Genomic DNA, 21,441 nt, shown 5'->3' on the forward strand with positions numbered 1-21,441 from the left:
TATTTCTGCTGAAAAACACGTTTTGACAATTTCTGTACACTGGGGTTAAGGGCTGACTCAATGTGCTCTTCTGAGCCAGGCAGTTACACTGCGATTCTAAGGGCTGACAAAACGCGTTTATTTCGGGCTGAAAAACACGTTTTGAAAACTGTGCTGTTCCTGCCCTATAAGTTACATGGTGGTGACCAAAGTTGCCAAAACGTCTTTATTTCTGCTGAAAAACACGTTTTGACAATTTCTGCACACTGGGGTTAAGGGCTGACTCAATGTGCTCTTCTGAGCCAGGCAGTTACACAGCGATTCTAAGGGCTGACAAAACGCGTTTATTTCGGGCTGAAAAACACGTTTTGAAAACTGTGCTGTTCCTGCCCTATAAGTTACATGGTGGTGACCAAAGTTGCCAAAACGTCTTTATTTCTGCTGAAAAACACGTTTTGACAATTTCTGAGCACTGGGGTTAAGGGCTGACTCAATGTGCTCTTCTGAGCCAGGCAGTTACACAGCGATTCTAAGGGCTGACAAAACGCGTTTATTTCGGGCTGAAAAACACGTTTTGAAAACTGTGTTGTTCCTGCCCTATAAGTTACATGGTGGTGACCAAAGTTGCCAAAACGTGTTTATTTCTGCTGAAAAACACGTTTTGACAATTTCTGAGCACTGGGGTTAAGGGCTGACTCAGTGTGCTCTTCTGAGCCAGGCAGTTACACAGCGATTCTAAGGGCTGACAAAACGCGTTTATTTCGGGCTGAAAAACACGTTTTGAAAACTGTGTTGTTCCTGCCCTATAAGTTACATGGTGGTGACCAAAGTTGCCAAAACGTGTTTATTTCTGCTGAAAAACACGTTTTGACAATTTCTGAGCACTGGGGTTAAGGGCTGACTCAGTGTGCTCTTCTGAGCCAGGCAGTTACACTGCGAATCTAAGGGCTGAGAAAAAGCGTTTATTTCGGGCTGAAAAACACGTTTTGAAAACTGTGTTGTTCCTACCCTATAAGTTACATGGGGGTTACCAAAGTTGCCAAAACATGTTTATTTCTGCTGAAAAACACGTTTTGACAATTTCTGTACACTGGGGTTAAGGGCTGACTCAATGTGCTCTTCTGAGCCAGGCAGTTACACTGCGATTCTAAGGGCTGACAAAACGCGTTTATTTCGGGCTGAAAAACACGTTTTGAAAACTGTGCTGTTCCTGCCCTATAAGTTACATGGTGGTGACCAAAGTTGCCAAAACGTCTTTATTTCTGCTGAAAAACACGTTTTGACAATTTCTGAGCACTGGGGTTAAGGGCTGACTCAATGTGCTCTTCTGAGCCAGGCAGTTACACTGCGAATCTAAGGGCTGAGAAAAAGCGTTTATTTCGGGCTGAAAAACACGTTTTGAAAACTGTGTTGTTCCTACCCTATAAGTTACATGGGGGTTACCAAAGTTGCCAAAACATGTTTATTTCTGCTGAAAAACACGTTTTGACAATTTCTGTACACTGGGGTTAAGGGCTGACTCAATGTGCTCTTCTGAGCCAGGCAGTTACACAGCGATTCTAAGGGCTGACAAAACGCGTTTATTTCGGGCTGAAAAACACGTTTTGAAAACTGTGCTGTTCCTGCCCTATAAGTTACATGGTGGTGACCAAAGTTGCCAAAACGTCTTTATTTCTGCTGAAAAACACGTTTTGACAATTTCTGAGCACTGGGGTTAAGGGCTGACTCAATGTGCTCTTCTGTGCCAGGCAGTTACACTGCGAATCTAAGGGCTGAGAAAAAGCGTTTATTTCGGGCTGAAAAACACGTTTTGAAAACTGTGTTGTTCCTACCCTATAAGTTACATGGAGGTTACCAAAGTTGCCAAAACATGTTTATTTCTGCTGAAAAACACATTTTGACAATTTCTGTACACTGGGGTTAAGGGCTGACTCAATGTGCTCTTCTGAGCCAGGCAGTTACACAGCGATTCTAAGGGCTGACAAAACGCGTTTATTTCGGGCTGAAAAACACGTTTTGAAAACTGTGTTGTTCCTGCCCTATAAGTTACATGGTGGTGACCAAAGTTGCCAAAACATGTTTATTTCTGCTGAAAAACACGTTTTGACAATTTCTGAGCACTGGGGTTAAGGGCTGACTCAGTGTGCTCTTCTGAGCCAGGCAGTTACACTGCGAATCTAAGGGCTGAGAAAAAGCGTTTATTTCGGGCTGAAAAACACGTTTTGAAAACTGTGTTGTTCCTACCCTATAAGTTACATGGGGGTTACCAAAGTTGCCAAAACATGTTTATTTCTGCTGAAAAACACGTTTTGACAATTTCTGTACACTGGGGTTAAGGGCTGACTCAATGTGCTCTTCTGAGCCAGGCAGTTACACTGCGATTCTAAGGGCTGACAAAACGCGTTTATTTCGGGCTGAAAAACACGTTTTGAAAACTGTGCTGTTCCTGCCCTATAAGTTACATGGTGGTGACCAAAGTTGCCAAAACATGTTTATTTCTGCTGAAAAACACGTTTTGACAATTTCTGAGCACTGGGGTTAAGGGCTGACTCAGTGTGCTCTTCTGAGCCAGGCAGTTACACTGCGAATCTAAGGGCTGAGAAAAAGCGTTTATTTCGGGCTGAAAAACACGTTTTGAAAACTGTGTTGTTCCTACCCTATAAGTTACATGGGGGTTACCAAAGTTGCCAAAACATGTTTATTTCTGCTGAAAAACACGTTTTGACAATTTCTGTAAACTGGGGTTAAGGGCTGATTCAATGTGCTCTTCTGAGCCAGGCAGTTACACTGCGATTCTAAGGGCTGACAAAACGCGTTTATTTCGGGCTGAAAAACACGTTTTGAAAACTGTGCTGTTCCTGCCCTATAAGTTACATGGTGGTGACCAAAGTTGCCAAAACGTCTTTATTTCTGCTGAAAAACACGTTTTGACAATTTCTGAGCACTGGGGTTAAGGGCTGACTCAATGTGCTCTTCTGAGCCAGGCAGTTACACTGCGAATCTAAGGGCTGAGAAAAAGCGTTTATTTCGGGCTGAAAAACACGTTTTGAAAACTGTGCTGTTCCTGCCCTATAAGTTACATGGTGGTGACCAAAGTTGCCAAAACGTCTTTATTTCTGCTGAAAAACACGTTTTGACAATTTCTGCACACTGGGGTTAAGGGCTGACTCAATGTGCTCTTCTGAGCCAGGCAGTTACACTGCGATTCTAAGGGCTGACAAAACGCGTTTATTTCGGGCTGAAAAACACGTTTTGAAAACTGTGTTGTTCCTGCCCTAAAAGTTACATGGTGGTTACCAAAGTTGCCAAAACGTGTTTATTTCTGCTGAAAAACACGATTTGACAATTTCTGCACACTGGGGTTAAGGGCTGACTCAATGTGCTCTTCTGAGCCAGACAGTTACACAGCGATTCTAAGGGCTGAGAAAAAGCGTTTATTTCGGGCTGAAAAACACGTTTTGAAAACTGTGTTGTTCCTGCCCTATAAGTTACATGGTGGTGACCAAAGTTGCCAAAACGTCTTTATTTCTGCTGAAAAACACGTTTTGACAATTTCTGAGCACTGGGGTTAAGGGCTGACTCAATGTGCTCTTCTGAGCCAGGCAGTTACACTGCGATTCTAAGGGCTGAGAAAAAGCGTTTATTTCGGGCTGAAAAACACGTTTTGAAAACTGTGTTGTTCCTACCCTATAAGTTACATGGGGGTTACCAAAGTTGCCAAAACATGTTTATTTCTGCTGAAAAACACGTTTTGACAATTTCTGTACACTGGGGTTAAGGGCTGACTCAATGTGCTCTTCTGAGCCAGGCAGTTACACAGCGATTCTAAGGGCTGACAAAACGCGTTTATTTCGGGCTGAAAAACACGTTTTGAAAACTGTGCTGTTCCTGCCCTATAAGTTACATGGTGGTGACCAAAGTTGCCAAAACGTCTTTATTTCTGCTGAAAAACACGTTTTGACAATTTCTGAGCACTGGGGTTAAGGGCTGACTAAATGTGCTCTTCTGTGCCAGGCAGTTACACTGCGAATCTAAGGGCTGAGAAAAAGCGTTTATTTCGGGCTGAAAAACACGTTTTGAAAACTGTGTTGTTCCTACCCTATAAGTTACATGGGGGTTACCAAAGTTGCCAAAACATGTTTATTTCTGCTGAAAAACACATTTTGACAATTTCTGTACACTGGGGTTAAGGGCTGACTCAATGTGCTCTTCTGAGCCAGGCAGTTACACAGCGATTCTAAGGGCTGACAAAACGCGTTTATTTCGGGCTGAAAAACACGTTTTGAAAACTGTGTTGTTCCTGCCCTAAAAGTTACATGGTGGTGACCAAAGTTGCCAAAACGTGTTTATTTCTGCTGAAAAACACGATTTGACAATTTCTGAGCACTGGGGTTAAGGGCTGACTCAATGTGCTCTTCTGAGCCAGGCAGTTACACTGCGAATCTAAGGGCTGAGAAAAAGCGTTTATTTCGGGCTGAAAAACACGTTTTGAAAACTGTGCTGTTCCTGCCCTATAAGTTACATGGTGGTGACCAAAGTTGCCAAAACGTCTTTATTTCTGCTGAAAAACACGTTTTGACAATTTCTGCACACTGGGGTTAAGGGCTGACTCAATGTGCTCTTCTGAGCCAGGCAGTTACACTGCGATTCTAAGGGCTGACAAAACGCGTTTATTTCGGGCTGAAAAACACGTTTTGAAAACTGTGTTGTTCCTGCCCTAAAAGTTACATGGTGGTTACCAAAGTTGCCAAAACGTGTTTATTTCTGCTGAAAAACACGATTTGACAATTTCTGCACACTGGGGTTAAGGGCTGACTCAATGTGCTCTTCTGAGCCAGACAGTTACACAGCGATTCTAAGGGCTGAGAAAAAGCGTTTATTTCGGGCTGAAAAACACGTTTTGAAAACTGTGTTGTTCCTGCCCTATAAGTTACATGGTGGTGACCAAAGTTGCCAAAACGTCTTTATTTCTGCTGAAAAACACGTTTTGACAATTTCTGAGCACTGGGGTTAAGGGCTGACTCAATGTGCTCTTCTGAGCCAGGCAGTTACACTGCGATTCTAAGGGCTGACAAAACGCGTTTATTTCGGGCTGAAAAACACGTTTTGAAAACTGTGTTGTTCCTGCCCTATAAGTTACATGGTGGTGACCAAAGTTGCCAAAACGTGTTTATTTCTGCTGAAAAACACGTTTTGACAATTTCTGAGCACTGGGGTTAAGGGCTGACTCAGTGTGCTCTTCTGAGCCAGGCAGTTACACTGCGATTCTAAGGGCTGAGAAAAAGCGTTTATTTCGGGCTGAAAAACACGTTTTGAAAACTGTGTTGTTCCTACCCTATAAGTTACATGGGGGTTACCAAAGTTGCCAAAACATGTTTATTTCTGCTGAAAAACACGTTTTGACAATTTCTGTACACTGGGGTTAAGGGCTGACTCAATGTGCTCTTCTGAGCCAGGCAGTTACACAGCGATTCTAAGGGCTGACAAAACGCGTTTATTTCGGGCTGAAAAACACGTTTTGAAAACTGTGCTGTTCCTGCCCTATAAGTTACATGGTGGTGACCAAAGTTGCCAAAACGTCTTTATTTCTGCTGAAAAACACGTTTTGACAATTTCTGAGCACTGGGGTTAAGGGCTGACTCAATGTGCTCTTCTGTGCCAGGCAGTTACACTGCGAATCTAAGGGCTGAGAAAAAGCGTTTATTTCGGGCTGAAAAACACGTTTTGAAAACTGTGTTGTTCCTACCCTATAAGTTACATGGGGGTTACCAAAGTTGCCAAAACATGTTTATTTCTGCTGAAAAACACATTTTGACAATTTCTGTACACTGGGGTTAAGGGCTGACTCAATGTGCTCTTCTGAGCCAGGCAGTTACACAGCGATTCTAAGGGCTGACAAAACGCGTTTATTTCGGGCTGAAAAACACGTTTTGAAAACTGTGTTGTTCCTGCCCTAAAAGTTACATGGTGGTGACCAAAGTTGTCAAAACGTGTTTATTTCTGCTGAAAAACACGATTTGACAATTTCTGAGCACTGGGGTTAAGGGCTGACTCAATGTGCTCTTCTGAGCCAGGCAGTTACACTGCGAATCTAAGGGCTGAGAAAAAGCGTTTATTTCGGGCTGAAAAACACGTTTTGAAAACTGTGCTGTTCCTGCCCTATAAGTTACATGGTGGTGACCAAAGTTGCCAAAACGTCTTTATTTCTGCTGAAAAACACGTTTTGACAATTTCTGAGCACTGGGGTTAAGGGCTGACTCAATGTGCTCTTCTGAGCCAGGCAGTTACACTGCGAATCTAAGGGCTGAGAAAAAGCGTTTATTTCGGGCTGAAAAACACGTTTTGAAAACTGTGTTGTTCCTGCCCTATAAGTTACACGGGGGTTACCAAAGTTGCCAAAACATGTTTATTTCTGCTGAAAAACACGTTTTGACAATTTCTGTACACTGGGGTTAAGGGCTGACTCAATGTGCTCTTCTGAGCCAGGCAGTTACACAGCAATTCTAAAGGCTGACAAAACGCGTTTATTTCGGGCTGAAAAACACGTTTTGAAAACTGTGTTGTTCCTGCCCTATAAGTTACATGGTGGTGACCAAAGTTGCCAAAACGTCTTTATTTCTGCTGAAAAACACGTTTTGACAATTTCTGAGCACTGGGGTTAAGGGCTGACTCAATCTGCTCTTCTGAGCCAGGCAGTTACACTGCGAATCTAAGGGCTGAGAAAAAGCGTTTATTTCGGGCTGAAAAACACGTTTTGAAAACTGTGTTGTTCCTACCCTATAAGTTACATGGGGGTTACCAAAGTTGCCAAAACATGTTTATTTCAGCTGAAAAACACGTTTTGACAATTTCTGTACACTGGGGTTAAGGGCTGACTCAATGTGCTCTTCTGAGCCAGGCAGTTACACAGCGATTCTAAGGGCTGAAAAAACGCGTTTATTTCGGGCCGAAAAACACGTTTTGAAAACTGTGTTGTTCCTGCCCTATAAGTTACATGGGGGTTACCAAAGTTGCCAAAACATGTTTATTTCTGCTGAAAAACACGTTTTGACAATTTCTGTACACTGGGGTTAAGGGCTGACTCAATGTGCTCTTCTGAGCCAGGCAGTTACACTGCGATTCTAAGGGCTGACAAAACGCGTTTATTTCGGCTGAAAAACACGTTTTGAAAACTGTGCTGTTCCTGCCCTATAAGTTACATGGTGGTGACCAAAGTTGCCAAAACGTCTTTATTTCTGCTGAAAAACACGTTTTGACAATTTCTGAGCACTGGGGTTAAGGGCTGACTCAATGTGCTCTTCTGAGCCAGGCAGTTACACTGCGAATCTAAGGGCTGAGAAAAAGCGTTTATTTCGGGCTGAAAAACACGTTTTGAAAACTGTGCTGTTCCTGCCCTATAAGTTACATGGTGGTGACCAAAGTTGCCAAAACATGTTTATTTCTGCTGAAAAACACGTTTTGACAATTTCTGAGCACTGGGGTTAAGGGCTGACTCAGTGTGCTCTTCTGAGCCAGGCAGTTACACTGCGAATCTAAGGGCTGAGAAAAAGCGTTTATTTCGGGCTGAAAAACACGTTTTGAAAACTGTGTTGTTCCTACCCTATAAGTTACATGGGGGTTACCAAAGTTGCCAAAACATGTTTATTTCTGCTGAAAAACACGTTTTGACAATTTCTGTACACTGGGGTTAAGGGCTGACTCAATGTGCTCTTCTGAGCCAGGCAGTTACACTGCGATTCTAAGGGCTGACAAAACGCGTTTATTTCGGGCTGAAAAACACGTTTTGAAAACTGTGCTGTTCCTGCCCTATAAGTTACATGGTGGTGACCAAAGTTGCCAAAACGTCTTTATTTCTGCTGAAAAACACGTTTTGACAATTTCTGCACACTGGGGTTAAGGGCTGACTCAATGTGCTCTTCTGAGCCAGGCAGTTACACAGCGATTCTAAGGGCTGACAAAACGCGTTTATTTCGGGCTGAAAAACACGTTTTGAAAACTGTGTTGTTCCTGCCCTAAAAGTTACATGGTGGTTACCAAAGTTGCCAAAACGTGTTTATTTCTGCTGAAAAACACGATTTGACAATTTCTGCACACTGGGGTTAAGGGCTGACTCAATGTGCTCTTCTGAGCCAGGCAGTTACACAGCGATTCTAAGGGCTGACAAAACGCGTTTATTTCGGGCTGAAAAACACGTTTTGAAAACTGTGCTGTTCCTGCCCTATAAGTTACATGGTGGTGACCAAAGTTGCCAAAACGTCTTTATTTCTGCTGAAAAACACGTTTTGACAATTTCTGAGCACTGGGGTTAAGGGCTGACTCAATGTGCTCTTCTGAGCCAGGCAGTTACACAGCGATTCTAAGGGCTGACAAAACGCGTTTATTTCGGGCTGAAAAACACGTTTTGAAAACTGTGTTGTTCCTGCCCTATAAGTTACATGGTGGTGACCAAAGTTGCCAAAACGTGTTTATTTCTGCTGAAAAACACGTTTTGACAATTTCTGAGCACTGGGGTTAAGGGCTGACTCAGTGTGCTCTTCTGAGCCAGGCAGTTACACAGCGATTCTAAGGGCTGACAAAACGCGTTTATTTCGGGCTGAAAAACACGTTTTGAAAACTGTGTTGTTCCTGCCCTATAAGTTACATGGTGGTGACCAAAGTTGCCAAAACGTGTTTATTTCTGCTGAAAAACACGTTTTGACAATTTCTGAGCACTGGGGTTAAGGGCTGACTCAGTGTGCTCTTCTGAGCCAGGCAGTTACACTGCGAATCTAAGGGCTGAGAAAAAGCGTTTATTTCGGGCTGAAAAACACGTTTTGAAAACTGTGTTGTTCCTACCCTATAAGTTACATGGGGGTTACCAAAGTTGCCAAAACATGTTTATTTCTGCTGAAAAACACGTTTTGACAATTTCTGAGCACTGGGGTTAAGGGCTGACTCAGTGTGCTCTTCTGAGCCAGGCAGTTACACTGCGAATCTAAGGGCTGAGAAAAAGCGTTTATTTCGGGCTGAAAAACACGTTTTGAAAACTGTGCTGTTCCTGCCCTATAAGTTACATGGTGGTGACCAAAGTTGCCAAAACGTCTTTATTTCTGCTGAAAAACACGTTTTGACAATTTCTGCACACTGGGGTTAAGGGCTGACTCAATGTGCTCTTCTGAGCCAGGCAGTTACACTGCGATTCTAAGGGCTGACAAAACGCGTTTATTTCGGGCTGAAAAAAACGTTTTGAAAACTGTGTTGTTCCTGCCCTAAAAGTTACATGGTGGTTACCAAAGTTGCCAAAACGTGTTTATTTCTGCTGAAAAACACGATTTGACAATTTCTGCACACTGGGGTTAAGGGCTGACTCAATGTGCTCTTCTGAGCCAGACAGTTACACAGCGATTCTAAGGGCTGAGAAAAAGCGTTTATTTCGGGCTGAAAAACACGTTTTGAAAACTGTGTTGTTCCTGCCCTATAAGTTACATGGTGGTGACCAAAGTTGCCAAAACGTCTTTATTTCTGCTGAAAAACACGTTTTGACAATTTCTGAGCACTGGGGTTAAGGGCTGACTCAATGTGCTCTTCTGAGCCAGGCAGTTACACTGCGATTCTAAGGGCTGACAAAACGCGTTTATTTCGGGCTGAAAAACACGTTTTGAAAACTGTGTTGTTCCTGCCCTATAAGTTACATGGTGGTGACCAAAGTTGCCAAAACGTGTTTATTTCTGCTGAAAAACACGTTTTGACAATTTCTGAGCACTGGGGTTAAGGGCTGACTCAGTGTGCTCTTCTGAGCCAGGCAGTTACACTGCGATTCTAAGGGCTGAGAAAAAGCGTTTATTTCGGGCTGAAAAACACGTTTTGAAAACTGTGTTGTTCCTACCCTATAAGTTACATGGGGGTTACCAAAGTTGCCAAAACATGTTTATTTCTGCTGAAAAACACGTTTTGACAATTTCTGTACACTGGGGTTAAGGGCTGACTCAATGTGCTCTTCTGAGCCAGGCAGTTACACAGCGATTCTAAGGGCTGACAAAACGCGTTTATTTCGGGCTGAAAAACACGTTTTGAAAACTGTGCTGTTCCTGCCCTATAAGTTACATGGTGGTGACCAAAGTTGCCAAAACGTCTTTATTTCTGCTGAAAAACACGTTTTGACAATTTCTGAGCACTGGGGTTAAGGGCTGACTCAATCTGCTCTTCTGAGCCAGGCAGTTACACTGCGAATCTAAGGGCTGAGAAAAAGCGTTTATTTCGGGCTGAAAAACACGTTTTGAAAACTGTGTTGTTCCTACCCTATAAGTTACATGGGGGTTACCAAAGTTGCCAAAACATGTTTATTTCAGCTGAAAAACACGTTTTGACAATTTCTGTACACTGGGGTTAAGGGCTGACTCAATGTGCTCTTCTGAGCCAGGCAGTTACACAGCGATTCTAAGGGCTGACAAAACGCGTTTATTTCGGGCCGAAAACCCCGTTTTGAAAACTGTGTTGTTCCTGCCCTATAAGTTACATGGGGGTTACCAAAGTTGCCAAAACATGTTTATTTCTGCTGAAAAACACGTTTTGACAATTTCTGTACACTGGGGTTAAGGGCTGACTCAATGTGCTCTTCTGAGCCAGGCATTTACACTGCGATTCTAAGGGCTGACAAAACGCGTTTATTTCGGGCTGAAAAAGACGTTTTGAAAACTGTGCTGTTCCTGCCCTATAAGTTACATGGTGGTGACCAAAGTTGCCAAAACGTCTTTATTTCTGCTGAAAAACACGTTTTGACAATTTCTGAGCACTGGGGTTAAGGGCTGACTCAATGTGCTCTTCTGAGCCAGGCAGTTACACTGCGAATCTAAGGGCTGAGAAAAAGCGTTTATTTCGGGCTGAAAAACACGTTTTGAAAACTGTGCTGTTCCTGCCCTATAAGTTACATGGTGGTGACCAAAGTTGCCAAAATATGTTTATTTCTGCTGAAAAACACGTTTTGACAATTTCTGAGCACTGGGGTTAAGGGCTGACTCAGTGTGCTCTTCTGAGCCAGGCAGTTACACTGCGAATCTAAGGGCTGAGAAAAAGCGTTTATTTCGGGCTGAAAAACACGTTTTGAAAACTGTGTTGTTCCTACCCTATAAGTTACATGGGGGTTACCAAAGTTGCCAAAACATGTTTATTTCTGCTGAAAAACACGTTTTGACAATTTCTGTACACTGGGGTTAAGGGCTGACTCAATGTGCTCTTCTGAGCCAGGCAGTTACACTGCGATTCTAAGGGCTGACAAAACGCGTTTATTTCGGGCTGAAAAACACGTTTTGAAAACTGTGCTGTTCCTGCCCTATAAGTTACATGGTGGTGACCAAAGTTGCCAAAACGTCTTTATTTCTGCTGAAAAACACGTTTTGACAATTTCTGCACACTGGGGTTAAGGGCTGACTCAATGTGCTCTTCTGAGCCAGGCAGTTACACAGCGATTCTAAGGGCTGACAAAACGCGTTTATTTCGGGCTGAAAAACACGTTTTGAAAACTGTGTTGTTCCTGCCCTAAAAGTTACATGGTGGTTACCAAAGTTGCCAAAACGTGTTTATTTCTGCTGAAAAACACGATTTGACAATTTCTGCACACTGGGGTTAAGGGCTGACTCAATGTGCTCTTCTGAGCCAGGCAGTTACACAGCGATTCTCAGGGCTGACAAAACGCGTTTATTTCGGGCTGAAAAACACGTTTTGAAAACTGTGCTGTTCCTGCCCTATAAGTTACATGGTGGTGACCAAAGTTGCCAAAACGTCTTTATTTCTGCTGAAAAACACGTTTTGACAATTTCTGAGCACTGGGGTTAAGGGCTGACTCAATGTGCTCTTCTGAGCCAGGCAGTTACACAGCGATTCTAAGGGCTGACAAAACGCGTTTATTTCGGGCTGAAAAACACGTTTTGAAAACTGTGTTGTTCCTGCCCTATAAGTTACATGGTGGTGACCAAAGTTGCCAAAACGTGTTTATTTCTGCTGAAAAACACGTTTTGACAATTTCTGAGCACTGGGGTTAAGGGCTGACTCAGTGTGCTCTTCTGAGCCAGGCAGTTACACAGCGATTCTAAGGGCTGACAAAACGCGTTTATTTCGGGCTGAAAAACACGTTTTGAAAACTGTGTTGTTCCTGCCCTATAAGTTACATGGTGGTGACCAAAGTTGCCAAAACGTGTTTATTTCTGCTGAAAAACACGTTTTGACAATTTCTGAGCACTGGGGTTAAGGGCTGACTCAGTGTGCTCTTCTGAGCCAGGCAGTTACACTGCGAATCTAAGGGCTGAGAAAAAGCGTTTATTTCGGGCTGAAAAACACGTTTTGAAAACTGTGTTGTTCCTACCCTATAAGTTACATGGGGGTTACCAAAGTTGCCAAAACATGTTTATTTCTGCTGAAAAACACGTTTTGACAATTTCTGTACACTGGGGTTAAGGGCTGACTCAATGTGCTCTTCTGAGCCAGGCAGTTACACTGCGATTCTAAGGGCTGACAAAACGCGTTTATTTCGGGCTGAAAAACACGTTTTGAAAACTGTGCTGTTCCTGCCCTATAAGTTACATGGTGGTGACCAAAGTTGCCAAAACGTCTTTATTTCTGCTGAAAAACACGTTTTGACAATTTCTGAGCACTGGGGTTAAGGGCTGACTCAATGTGCTCTTCTGTGCCAGGCAGTTACACTGCGAATCTAAGGGCTGAGAAAAAGCGTTTATTTCGGGCTGAAAAACACGTTTTGAAAACTGTGTTGTTCCTACCCTATAAGTTACATGGAGGTTACCAAAGTTGCCAAAACATGTTTATTTCTGCTGAAAAACACATTTTGACAATTTCTGTACACTGGGGTTAAGGGCTGACTCAATGTGCTCTTCTGAGCCAGGCAGTTACACAGCGATTCTAAGGGCTGACAAAACGCGTTTATTTCGGGCTGAAAAACACGTTTTGAAAACTGTGTTGTTCCTGCCCTAAAAGTTACATGGTGGTGACCAAAGTTGCCAAAACGTGTTTATTTCTGCTGAAAAACACGATTTGACAATTTCTGAGCACTGGGGTTAAGGGCTGACTCAATGTGCTCTTCTGAGCCAGGCAGTTACACAGCGATTCTAAGGGCTGACAAAACGCGTTTATTTCGGGCTGAAAAACACGTTTTGAAAATTGTGTTGTTCCTGCCCTATAAGTTACATGGTGGTGACCAAAGTTGCCAAAACATGTTTATTTCTGCTGAAAAACACGTTTTGACAATTTCTGAGCACTGGGGTTAAGGGCTGACTCAGTGTGCTCTTCTGAGCCAGGCAGTTACACTGCGAATCTAAGGGCTGAGAAAAAGCGTTTATTTCGGGCTGAAAAACACGTTTTGAAAACTGTGTTGTTCCTACCCTATAAGTTACATGGGGGTTACCAAAGTTGCCAAAACATGTTTATTTCTGCTGAAAAACACGTTTTGACAATTTCTGTACACTGGGGTTAAGGGCTGACTCAATGTGCTCTTCTGAGCCAGGCAGTTACACTGCGATTCTAAGGGCTGACAAAACGCGTTTATTTCGGGCTGAAAAACACGTTTTGAAAACTGTGCTGTTCCTGCCCTATAAGTTACATGGTGGTGACCAAAGTTGCCAAAACATGTTTATTTCTGCTGAAAAACACGTTTTGACAATTTCTGAGCACTGGGGTTAAGGGCTGACACAGTGTGCTCTTCTGAGCCAGGCAGTTACACTGCGAATCTAAGGGCTGAGAAAAAGCGTTTATTTCGGGCTGAAAAACACGTTTTGAAAACTGTGTTGTTCCTACCCTATAAGTTACATGGGGGTTACCAAAGTTGCCAAAACATGTTTATTTCTGCTGAAAAACACGTTTTGACAATTTCTGTAAACTGGGGTTAAGGGCTGATTCAATGTGCTCTTCTGAGCCAGGCAGTTACACTGCGATTCTAAGGGCTGACAAAACGCGTTTATTTCGGGCTGAAAAACACGTTTTGAAAACTGTGCTGTTCCTGCCCTATAAGTTACATGGTGGTGACCAAAGTTGCCAAAACGTCTTTATTTCTGCTGAAAAACACGTTTTGACAATTTCTGAGCACTGGGGTTAAGGGCTGACTCAATGTGCTCTTCTGAGCCAGGCAGTTACACTGCGAATCTAAGGGCTGAGAAAAAGCGTTTATTTCGGGCTGAAAAACACGTTTTGAAAACTGTGCTGTTCCTGCCCTATAAGTTACATGGTGGTGACCAAAGTTGCCAAAACGTCTTTATTTCTGCTGAAAAACACGTTTTGACAATTTCTGCACACTGGGGTTAAGGGCTGACTCAATGTGCTCTTCTGAGCCAGGCAGTTACACTGCGATTCTAAGGGCTGACAAAACGCGTTTATTTCGGGCTGAAAAACACGTTTTGAAAACTGTGTTGTTCCTGCCCTAAAAGTTACATGGTGGTTACCAAAGTTGCCAAAACGTGTTTATTTCTGCTGAAAAACACGATTTGACAATTTCTGCACACTGGGGTTAAGGGCTGACTCAATGTGCTCTTCTGAGCCAGACAGTTACACAGCGATTCTAAGGGCTGAGAAAAAGCGTTTATTTCGGGCTGAAAAACACGTTTTGAAAACTGTGTTGTTCCTGCCCTATAAGTTACATGGTGGTGACCAAAGTTGCCAAAACGTCTTTATTTCTGCTGAAAAACACGTTTTGACAATTTCTGAGCACTGGGGTTAAGGGCTGACTCAATGTGCTCTTCTGAGCCAGGCAGTTACACTGCGATTCTAAGGGCTGACAAAACGCGTTTATTTCGGGCTGAAAAACACGTTTTGAAAACTGTGTTGTTCCTGCCCTATAAGTTACATGGTGGTGACCAAAGTTGCCAAAACGTGTTTATTTCTGCTGAAAAACACGTTTTGACAATTTCTGAGCACTGGGGTTAAGGGCTGACTCAGTGTGCTCTTCTGAGCCAGGCAGTTAAACTGCGATTCTAAGGGCTGAGAAAAAGCGTTTATTTCGGGCTGAAAAACACGTTTTGAAAACTGTGTTGTTCCTACCCTATAAGTTACATGGGGGTTACCAAAGTTGCCAAAACATGTTTATTTCTGCTGAAAAACACGTTTTGACAATTTCTGTACACTGGGGTTAAGGGCTGACTCAATGTGCTCTTCTGAGCCAGGCAGTTACACAGCGATTCTAAGGGCTGACAAAACGCGTTTATTTCGGGCTGAAAAACACGTTTTGAAAACTGTGTTGTTCCTGCCCTATAAGTTACATGGTGGTGACCAAAGTTGCCAAAACGTCTTTATTTCTGCTGAAAAACACGTTTTGACAATTTCTGAGCACTGGGGTTAAGGGCTGACTCAATCTGCTCTTCTGAGCCAGGCAGTTACACTGCGAATCTAAGGGCTGAGAAAAAGCGTTTATTTCGGGCCGAAAAACACGTTTTGAAAACTGTGTTGTTCCTGCCCTATAAGTTACATGGGGGTTACCAAAGTTGCCAAAACATGTTTATTTCTGCTGAAAAACACGTTTTGACAATTTCTGCACACTGGGGTTAAGGGCTGACTCAATGTGCTCTTCTGAGCCAGGCAGTTACACAGCGATTCTCAGGGCTGACAAAACGCGTTTATTTCGGGCTGAAAAACACGTTTTGAAAACTGTGCTGTTCCTGCCCTATAAGTTACATGGTGGTGACCAAAGTTGCCAAAACGTCTTTATTTCTGCTGAAAAACACGTTTTGACAATTTCTGAGCACTGGGGTTAAGGGCTGACTCAATGTGCTCTTCTGAGCCAGGCAGTTACACAGCGATTCTAAGGGCTGACAAAACGCGTTTATTTCGGGCTGAAAAACACGTTTTGAAAACTGTGTTGTTCCTGCCCTATAAGTTACATGGTGGTGACCAAAGTTGCCAAAACGTGTTTATTTCTGCTGAAAAACACGTTTTGACAATTTCTGAGCACTGGGGTTAAGGGCTGACTCAGTGTGCTCTTCTGAGCCAGGCAGTTACACAGCGATTCTAAGGGCTGACAAAACGCGTTTATTTCGGGCTGAAAAACACGTTTTGAAAACTGTGTTGTTCCTGCCCTATAAGTTACATGGTGGTGACCAAAGTTGCCAAAACGTGTTTATTTCTGCTGAAAAACACGTTTTGACAATTTCTGAGCACTGGGGTTAAGGGCTGACTCAGTGTGCTCTTCTGAGCCAGGCAGTTACACTGCGAATCTAAGGGCTGAGAAAAAGCGTTTATTTCGGGCTGAAAAACACGTTTTGAAAACTGTGTTGTTCCTACCCTATAAGTTACATGGGGGTTACCAAAGTTGCCAAAACATGTTTATTTCTGCTGAAAAACACGTTTTGACAATTTCTGTACACTGGGGTTAAGGGCTGACTCAATGTGCTCTTCTGAGCCAGGCAGTTACACTGCGATTCTAAGGGCTGACAAAACGCGTTTATTTCGGGCTGAAAAACACGTTTTGAAAACTGTGCTGTTCCTGCCCTATAAGTTACATGGTGGTGACCAAAGTTGCCAAAACGTCTTTATTTCTGCTGAAAAACACGTTTTGACAATTTCTGAGCACTGGGGTTAAGGGCTGACTCAATGTGCTCTTCTGTGCCAGGCAGTTACACTGCGAATCTAAGGGCTGAGAAAAAGCGTTTATTTCGGGCTGAAAAACACGTTTTGAAAACTGTGTTGTTCCTACCCTATAAGTTACATGGAGGTTACCAAAGTTGCCAAAACATGTTTATTTCTGCTGAAAAACACATTTTGACAATTTCTGTACACTGGGGTTAAGGGCTGACTCAATGTGCTCTTCTGAGCCAGGCAGTTACACAGCGATTCTAAGGGCTGACAAAACGCGTTTATTTCGGGCTGAAAAACACGTTTTGAAAACTGTGTTGTTCCTGCCCTAAAAGTTACATGGTGGTGACCAAAGTTGCCAAAACGTGTTTATTTCTGCTGAAAAACACGATTTGACAATTTCTGAGCACTGGGGTTAAGGGCTGACTCAATGTGCTCTTCTGAGCCAGGCAGTTACACAGCGATTCTAAGGGCTGACAAAACGCGTTTATTTCGGGCTGAAAAACACGTTTTGAAAATTGTGTTGTTCCTGCCCTATAAGTTACATGGTGGTGACCAAAGTTGCCAAAACATGTTTATTTCTGCTGAAAAACACGTTTTGACAATTTCTGAGCACTGGGGTTAAGGGCTGACTCAGTGTGCTCTTCTGAGCCAGGCAGTTACACTGCGAATCTAAGGGCTGAGAAAAAGCGTTTATTTCGGGCTGAAAAACACGTTTTGAAAACTGTGTTGTTCCTACCCTATAAGTTACATGGGGGTTACCAAAGTTGCCAAAACATGTTTATTTCTGCTGAAAAACACGTTTTGACAATTTCTGTACACTGGGGTTAAGGGCTGACTCAATGTGCTCTTCTGAGCCAGGCAGTTACACTGCGATTCTAAGGGCTGACAAAACGCGTTTATTTCGGGCTGAAAAACACGTTTTGAAAACTGTGCTGTTCCTGCCCTATAAGTTACATGGTGGTGACCAAAGTTGCCAAAACATGTTTATTTCTGCTGAAAAACACGTTTTGACAATTTCTGAGCACTGGGGTTAAGGGCTGACACAGTGTGCTCTTCTGAGCCAGGCAGTTACACTGCGAATCTAAGGGCTGAGAAAAAGCGTTTATTTCGGGCTGAAAAACACGTTTTGAAAACTGTGTTGTTCCTACCCTATAAGTTACATGGGGGTTACCAAAGTTGCCAAAACATGTTTATTTCTGCTGAAAAACACGTTTTGACAATTTCTGTAAACTGGGGTTAAGGGCTGATTCAATGTGCTCTTCTGAGCCAGGCAGTTACACTGCGATTCTAAGGGCTGACAAAACGCGTTTATTTCGGGCTGAAAAACACGTTTTGAAAACTGTGCTGTTCCTGCCCTATAAGTTACATGGTGGTGACCAAAGTTGCCAAAACGTCTTTATTTCTGCTGAAAAACACGTTTTGACAATTTCTGAGCACTGGGGTTAAGGGCTGACTCAATGTGCTCTTCTGAGCCAGGCAGTTACACTGCGAATCTAAGGGCTGAGAAAAAGCGTTTATTTCGGGCTGAAAAACACGTTTTGAAAACTGTGCTGTTCCTGCCCTATAAGTTACATGGTGGTGACCAAAGTTGCCAAAACGTCTTTATTTCTGCTGAAAAACACGTTTTGACAATTTCTGCACACTGGGGTTAAGGGCTGACTCAATGTGCTCTTCTGAGCCAGGCAGTTACACTGCGATTCTAAGGGCTGACAAAACGCGTTTATTTCGGGCTGAAAAACACGTTTTGAAAACTGTGTTGTTCCTGCCCTAAAAGTTACATGGTGGTTACCAAAGTTGCCAAAACGTGTTTATTTCTGCTGAAAAACACGATTTGACAATTTCTGCACACTGGGGTTAAGGGCTGACTCAATGTGCTCTTCTGAGCCAGACAGTTACACAGCGATTCTAAGGGCTGAGAAAAAGCGTTTATTTCGGGCTGAAAAACACGTTTTGAAAACTGTGTTGTTCCTGCCCTATAAGTTACATGGTGGTGACCAAAGTTGCCAAAACGTCTTTATTTCTGCTGAAAAACACGTTTTGACAATTTCTGAGCACTGGGGTTAAGGGCTGACTCAATGTGCTCTTCTGAGCCAGGCAGTTACACTGCGATTCTAAGGGCTGACAAAACGCGTTTATTTCGGGCTGAAAAACACGTTTTGAAAACTGTGTTGTTCCTGCCCTATAAGTTACATGGTGGTGACCAAAGTTGCCAAAACGTGTTTATTTCTGCTGAAAAACACGTTTTGACAATTTCTGAGCACTGGGGTTAAGGGCTGACTCAGTGTGCTCTTCTGAGCCAGGCAGTTAAACTGCGATTCTAAGGGCTGAGAAAAAGCGTTTATTTCGGGCTGAAAAACACGTTTTGAAAACTGTGTTGTTCCTACCCTATAAGTTACATGGGGGTTACCAAAGTTGCCAAAACATGTTTATTTCTGCTGAAAAACACGTTTTGACAATTTCTGTACACTGGGGTTAAGGGCTGACTCAATGTGCTCTTCTGAGCCAGGCAGTTACACAGCGATTCTAAGGGCTGACAAAACGCGTTTATTTCGGGCTGAAAAACACGTTTTGAAAACTGTGTTGTTCCTGCCCTATAAGTTACATGGTGGTGACCAAAGTTGCCAAAACGTCTTTATTTCTGCTGAAAAACACGTTTTGACAATTTCTGAGCACTGGGGTTAAGGGCTGACTCAATCTGCTCTTCTGAGCCAGGCAGTTACACTGCGAATCTAAGGGCTGAGAAAAAGCGTTTATTTCGGGCCGAAAAACACGTTTTGAAAACTGTGTTGTTCCTGCCCTATAAGTTACATGGGGGTTACCAAAGTTGCCAAAACATGTTTATTTCTGCTGAAAAACACGTTTTGACAATTTCTGTACACTGGGGTTAAGGGCTGACTCAATGTGCTCTTCTGAGCCAGGCAGTTACACTGCGATTCTAAGGGCTGACAAAACGCGTTTATTTCGGCTGAAAAACACGTTTTGAAAACTGTGCTGTTCCTGCCCTATAAGTTACATGGTGGTGACCAAAGTTGCCAAAACGTCTTTATTTCTGCTGAAAAACACGTTTTGACAATTTCTGAGCACTGGGGTTAAGGGCTGACTCAATGTGCTCTTCTGAGCCAGGCAGTTACACTGCGAATCTAAGGGCTGAGAAAAAGCGTTTATTTCGGGCTGAAAAACACGTTTTGAAAACTGTGCTGTTCCTGCCCTATAAGTTACATGGTGGTGACCAAAGTTGCCAAAACATGTTTATTTCTGCTGAAAAACACGTTTTGACAATTTCTGAGCACTGGGGTTAAGGGCTGACTCAGTGTGCTCTTCTGAGCCAGGCAGTTACACTGCGAATCTAAGGGCTGAGAAAAAGCGTTTATTTCGGGCTGAAAAACACGTTTTGAAAACTGTGTTGTTCCTACCCTATAAGTTACATGGGGGTTACCAAAGTTGCCAAAACATGTTTATTTCTGCTGAAAAACACGTTTTGACAATTTCTGTACACTGGGGTTAAGGGCTGACTCAATGTGCTCTTCTGAGCCAGGCAGTTACACTGCGATTCTAAGGGCTGACAAAACGCGTTTATTTCGGGCTGAAAAACACGTTTTGAAAACTGTGCTGTTCCTGCCCTATAAGTTACATGGTGGTGACCAAAGTTGCCAAAACGTCTTTATTTCTGCTGAAAAACACGTTTTGACAATTTCTGCACACTGGGGTTAAGGGCTGACTCAATGTGCTCTTCTGAGCCAGGCAGTTACACAGCGATTCTAAGGGCTGACAAAACGCGTTTATTTCGGGCTGAAAAACACGTTTTGAAAACTGTGTTGTTCCTGCCCTAAAAGTTACATGGTGGTTACCAAAGTTGCCAAAACGTGTTTATTTCTGCTGAAAAACACGATTTGACAATTTCTGCACACTGGGGTTAAGGGCTGACTCAATGTGCTCTTCTGAGCCAGGCAGTTACACAGCGATTCTAAGGGCTGACAAAACGCGTTTATTTCGGGCTGAAAAACACGTTTTGAAAACTGTGCTGTTCCTGCCCTATAAGTTACATGGTGGTGACCAAAGTTGCCAAAACGTCTTTATTTCTGCTGAAAAACACGTTTTGACAATTTCTGAGCACTGGGGTTAAGGGCTGACTCAATGTGCTCTTCTGAGCCAGGCAGTTACACAGCGATTCTAAGGGCTGACAAAACGCGTTTATTTCGGGCTGAAAAACACGTTTTGAAAACTGTGTTGTTCCTGCCCTATAAGTTACATGGTGGTGACCAAAGTTGCCAAAACGTGTTTATTTCTGCTGAAAAACACGTTTTGACAATTTCTGAGCACTGGGGTTAAGGGCTGACTCAGTGTGCTCTTCTGAGCCAGGCAGTTACACAGCGATTCTAAGGGCTGACAAAACGCGTTTATTTCGGGCTGAAAAACACGTTTTGAAAACTGTGTTGTTCCTGCCCTATAAGTTACATGGTGGTGACCAAAGTTGCCAAAACGTGTTTATTTCTGCTGAAAAACACGTTTTGACAATTTCTGAGCACTGGGGTTAAGGGCTGACTCAGTGTGCTCTTCTGAGCCAGGCAGTTACACTGCGAATCTAAGGGCTGAGAAAAAGCGTTTATTTCGGGCTGAAAAACACGTTTTGAAAACTGTGTTGTTCCTACCCTATATGTTACATGGGGGTTACCAAAGTTGCCAAAACATGTTTATTTCTGCTGAAAAACACGTTTTGACAATTTCTGTACACTGGGGTTAAGGGCTGACTCAATGTGCTCTTCTGAGCCAGGCAGTTACACTGCGATTCTAAGGGCTGACAAAACGCGTTTATTTCGGGCTGAAAAACACGTTTTGAAAACTGTGCTGTTCCTGCCCTATAAGTTACATGGTGGTGACCAAAGTTGCCAAAACGTCTTTATTTCTGCTGAAAAACAC

This window comes from Atractosteus spatula, chromosome 8, assembly GCF_055471065.1.
Source record: "Atractosteus spatula isolate fAtrSpa1 chromosome 8, fAtrSpa1.hap1, whole genome shotgun sequence".
NCBI lineage: Eukaryota > Metazoa > Chordata > Actinopteri > Semionotiformes > Lepisosteidae > Atractosteus > Atractosteus spatula.